This window comes from Capsicum annuum, chromosome 9 (assembly GCF_002878395.1).
Source record: "Capsicum annuum cultivar UCD-10X-F1 chromosome 9, UCD10Xv1.1, whole genome shotgun sequence".
Classification (NCBI taxonomy): domain Eukaryota; kingdom Viridiplantae; phylum Streptophyta; class Magnoliopsida; order Solanales; family Solanaceae; genus Capsicum; species Capsicum annuum.
In genome coordinates this window covers 216,764,920-216,770,919 of record NC_061119.1, presented here as the reverse complement: position 1 = coordinate 216,770,919, position 6,000 = coordinate 216,764,920, and positions in this window count along the sequence as shown.

The following is a 6,000-nucleotide window of genomic DNA, read 5'->3' as shown; positions in this document are numbered from 1 at the left end:
AATTGTTTACATTTGATAACTGAGTATGAGTCAGTTGGGGCATGTCTCAATGGCTCGCTGGTTTTATTGATTTTCTTAGAGGCTTGTCAGACTAGTATAGATGTTGGGAGTTGACTAATAAGTCGTATTTTGTTATCTTTCTGAAATTCTTTTATTCTTGGATGATGATTACTCTGTTGATATTTGAGGGTTATTTATGGAAACCCCATTGATTTGTGTTGAACTGAATAAAAATGGCTCAAAGGGTTAGCTTGGGGCTACTCGTAGCCTCAAGCACCGTGTGTCGCTTCGGGACTCGTTTTTCAGGGCGTTACAGTTACTGAAAGGAAACACAGGCACATACTTGAGGTAACAAGAGCTGTGAGATTTCAAGATGATATTCCAATAAGGTTCTGGGGCTATTGTGTTCTAACTGCAGTATATATCATAAACAGACTGCCTAGTTCAGTCATTCACTTTTTGAGTCCTTATGAAAATCTATATGGCACACAACCAAATTATGATCATCTAAAAGTAATGGGGTGTCTTTGCTATACTAGAGTACTGAATGAAAGTGATAAGCTCATGACTAGAGCAAAGGTGTAACACCCCGTATTCAAGTACGTGTATTGGTGTATTCAAGTACGTGTATTGATCTTATTTATATGGAATTAATTTTTTTATTTTATTTATATCGGAATTTTTCCGTCGATGGTTCCATGCGAAGGTTATTGAATAAGCTTTCCAACGATATAAAGATTTCCAAAAACGGATAGGTTTCGGATATAATTGAGCACGTTCGAAACTATAAAACGGTGGCCGAAATATTTGAGAATAGTAAATGTGTGGGAAAATTTCCTACACACAAACTACTGAGGCCAGCCGAATTTTTGGGTGAACGATCATAACTCCCTTAATATAATAAACTGGGAGAGCTGCTACCTATGAAAAGAAAGATCTTTGAGTCTTCTTTCCAATTCAATTAGTTTCATCCAAATCCAACGTCTGAGTAAGGAGTTATACTCGTTTTACTTCAGCCTATCAAAACAGATCTTTTGGGTCAACTTCAAAAATGACCATAACTCCTTATACAGGATGAACTGGGTGACCTACTTTATATGAAATGAAAACCCTTTGAATTATCCTTTCAACAATACCAATTTCACCCAAATCTGATATCGGAGCAAAAAGTTATGGTCAATCTACTTTAGCTTATCAAAACAGTCCACCAAAGGACAGATTTGACATTATTTAAATTTTAAAGGCATTTTGGTCATTTCCTATTATATTATGGACGGGAATATGTGTATATATACATGTATATGAGTTTGAAAACTCATTTTCATCATCAATCATTGAGAAAGAACAAACCCTAGCCAAATTTGACCTTTAAATTACTTTTGATTCAACCGTAGAAATTCCAAAGTAATTCGATAACTGCGTTTGTCATCTCGAGAGCTTCGAACGGCACCTATTATTTGTACAAACAGGATTGCATAATCAAGAGGTGAATTCTAAGGTATGAATATTGTTTGTCTTTGTTCTTTTCCATATGTATATGTGTGATAGAGGATTATATGTATTGGTCGTTATTGAAGGTGATGGAAATAGGGTTATGGACTATCTTGCATGGTTTGGTTGTATTGAATTGTGGAAGGTGGATATGGTAATTGAGTTATGGAAGGTGGATATGATGATATACTATTGAATTGATGATTATTTATGTCTATGGCTCAATTTGGTTTAATGGATTGGTTGGAAGGATAAATGAATCCAAACTTGATATTAGAGGATGTTGTATGAATATGCATGGCATGTGAATGTAATTGGAGTATAAGAGGGTTAAAGTGACACCCTTTCTAGTGTAATTAAGGCTTACTACTTAACCACTAGTTTGGTGAATTCAAATAATTGAATTGTGACGTTTGGTTGCTAATGCTAGATTGCTATATATGTTCATTGTAGATAAGTAATCCGAAAAGATGGGAAGTCCATTTGGGACTAGTATTGAAGGCTGACAGTCAGGTATGTAAAGCATACTCTATACCATATCTTTGGCATGAAAGTGAATAATTGTTCTATTAAGAAAGTTTCCGAAGTTATTCAATAACATGTGATCCATAATGGCTTTGTATGATGTCCTACGTTACCAATGAAATTGTTTCCACCCTACAAGATGTCAAGACATTTCAATACTTACTTGTCTTCCAAATCTTATATGTTTATTGCACTAATGAATGTCAGAAGGTATCCGGTTACTCAAACAAGATCCATGTGCTATTAATGACTCCAAAATGTTTCATTGATATACCAATAAGTTCCTACTTCATTGTTATGGCATTGATGACTCCAAAATACTTCATTGATATGCCAATGAGTTCTTACTTCATTGTTATTGCATTGATGGTCTATTTATATGTCTCTTATTGATGTATAATTATTTCAAAGTATCAAAAATACGGTGGCGACCGAAATAACAATCTCAAAGATTAATTGAACTAAGTGATGGAAGTTCTCTCTTATCGGGTGGTATCCTAGAGGCATAAGCCTATCATGGGTCGATCCCTATTTATGTGTTTATGGGTAGTATCCCAGGGACATAAGCCTATCATGGGTCGATCCCAATTGATATGTACTAGAGGAAGCCTAAATACAGTAATGATTACAAAGATGATAAGAACGAAGGTAAAGTGATTGAATAAATACAATGTACAGGTTGTCACAAGCTCTAATAAGTGTGGTCCACTCCTATTACGATTTATTCACTTGTTTTTCATTTCTAGTGAGCTCCTATATCATATGTGATTATCTACAGCTTTATTTACTCAGTACATATTTCATACTGACGTCCCCATGGGGGACCTGCATTTCATACTGCAGGCACAGGTACCTCAGCTCATACACTGTACAAGTAGGAGCCAGGATATCCAGCTGCTTTTGGTGAGCTCCAGTTTGCTTCGAGGCTTTCCGTGTCATATCCAGTCACTTTTAGTATTGTATAGAAGTTAGTTATATGGCGGGGTGTGTCCCGACCTTAGTTAAACTCTGTGTATTATCTAGAGGCTTTGTAGACCTAATGTACAGTCAAGGTGGTGTTTTGTTAATAGACGTGATGGCTCCAACGGCCAAGTATTGTATATACATATATATGTGTGATCGAGCTTATACAGGTGATTATTTCCTTTTATATGCGACATGAAGTTGTCTGAATTTTGGGTTGTCATAGAGGTATGCATGGGAAGTATAAGGTTATGAGTTGGTTCTCCCGGGCCTCCTCGGTTATGGGTGCCAGTCCGCCCCAATAGGATTTGAGGCGTGACAAAAGATAGGTGTTATGATGGGATATTCTAGCACTCAGAAGGGATATGTAGTATATGATATGTCTGCTAACACTTTTTCTTTGTGTAGAGATACGATATTCAGGGAAAAGATATTTCCTTTTAAGGAGCTCAAGAAGCAACCTCAATCACCTCACCATGTATTTTCTTTGGAAGATCAATATCCAGTAACAAGTGATGATATGACAGATCTACAGGTTCCTACAAATGTCTCATCTCAAGGGATTCCTAACTCAGTTAACCAGCAAGAGCAGTTGCAACCAAGTGTGCCTACTACAAGACAGCCCATAACCAAGGTGTATCAAAGGAGATCAAATAGAGGTCAAGGAATTATTCAGTAAAACCAGCAACTGCAGAGTGTTCCTACTATAACAGAAGCTGTAGTTCACCTTGTGCCTCTCAGGATCAAAGGAAGTCCACTAGAGAAAGAAAATCACCAGCATGGATGAATGATTTTGTTTCCAAAAATACAATAAAGGTACCTTACGCTCTTGCTAATCATGTATCTTATGACAAACTGTCCCAGTCCTACAAAAACTATGTGCTGAAAATATCATGTATGGCTGAACCTACAAGTTACTCTAAGGCCTTCAAAGATCCAAGACAGGTAGAAGCAATGAAGACTGAAATAGATGCCTCGAATTCCAATCACACTTGGGAAATTGTTCCCTTGCCTAGAAGAAAGAAAGTTATTGGCTGCAGGTGGATATATGAAGTGAAATACAAAGATTCAGGAGAAGTTGAGAGGTTTAAAGCTAGACTGATAGCAAAGAGATATGGACAAAGAGAGGGAATTGATTACAAAGAAACATTCTCACCTGTTGTGGAGATTAAGACAGTGAGAACTGTGTTTGCTGCTGCAGCTAAAAAACACTGGTGTGTTCAACAAATGGATGTCTACAATGCATTCCTAAATGGAGATCTAGATGATGATGTGTACATGGATCTACCTCAGGGATTTGCTAGTCAGGGGGAGCATACAGTGTGTAGACTACTCAAATCCCTATATAGTCTCAAACAAGCACCAAGACAATGGAACACCAAGCTATCAGAGGTTTTGATAAGGTATCAGTTTATTCAGAGCAAATATGATCCATCCTTGTATATCAGAAAGACAACAGAAGGAGTCATTCTTGTGCTAGTGTATATTGATGACATGTTAATCACTGGAAACAGTCTAAAGTTAATAGAAGAGACCAAGACAATGTTGCATCAAAACTTCAAGATGAAGAATCTAGGTGAGCTAAGGTATTTCCTTGGAATACAGTTTGGAAGGTCTGATAAAGGGATATTGATGCATCAGAGAAAATATGCATTGGAGTTACTATCTGAACTAGGTTTGACAGCAGCCAAGACTGCAGCTACTTCTATGAACTACAACACCAAGCTGACATCTAAATAGTTTGATGAGTATGTCAAGCAAAATCAGACTACTAATGATCCACCAGCAAACCAAAAAGCTTATCAAAAGTTGATTGGCTAATTGTTGTACTTAACTATGACAAGGCCAAATATAGCCTTTTGTGTTCAAACTCTAAGCCAGTTCCTTCAAGATCCTAAGAAGTCTCACATGGAAGCAGCACTTAGAGTTGTGAAGTATGTTAAAAACCAACCAGGTCAAGGTGTGCTACTGTCTAGTAATGCAGATGACAGAGTAAGTGCCTATTGTGACGCAGACTGGGCATCATGCCCTCAGACTAGAAGGTGTGTAACGGGCTACTTTGTAAAGGTTGGAGAATCACTAGTTTCCTGAAAATCAAAGAAGCAAACTATTGTCTCCAAGAGTTCAGCAAAAGCAGAGTTTAGAAGTCTTGCTGCAGTCACAACAGAGTTGGTTTGGATCCTAGGCTTGATGAAAGAAATTGGGAATGAAGTAGTTCTACCGGTAGATGTGTTCAGTAATAGCAAATCTGCTCTGCAAATAGCAGCAAATCCAATATACCATGAGAGAACAAAGCATATTGACATTGATTGCTTCTTTATCAGGGGAAAACTTGTGCAAGGAATGATCAGAACTCACTACATTGCAACCCAAGATCAGCCTGCAGATATGCTGACTAAGGGACTGACAAGAGCACAAGAAGTTCATCTCAATACCAAGCTAGGGATCTGTGACATCTTCACACCTTCCTAGCTTGGGAGGGAGTGTTGAAGTATGAAGAAAAGAGTGGAGAAGGATCTAGAAGAAACAATAATAGACTAGTTATTTTTTTGTTATAACTGTTTTCAGTTAGTTACACTAGTGCTAACGGCTAGTTAGTTAGTTAGTTAGCCTAATCTCTAGCCTATAAATGTATATGACTATACACATTGAAGAATAATGAATACAAGCAATTACTCTTCTCTCTCATTTTTTTCCTCTTCCAGTTCTCTTCTTTCCTCTCTTCTACAAATACTATCAAACTCTGTACTCCTCCATTGTTGAATAAACAAGAAGCTTACTGCTATCTTGTATAATTACAAAGTTGGGAGTGGCTTCGATGGAGGACAAGATGCGGGAAGTTTGATTGAGATAGTTCAGACATGTGATGAAGGGGGGCACGAATGTCTCAATTTGTAGGTGTGAGAGACTAGCTTTAGATAGTTTCAGGCTGGGTAGAGGCAGACTGAAGAAATACTAGAGAGAGGAGATTAGACGTGACATGGTGCAGTTACAGCTTACTGAGGACATGACCCTAGATAG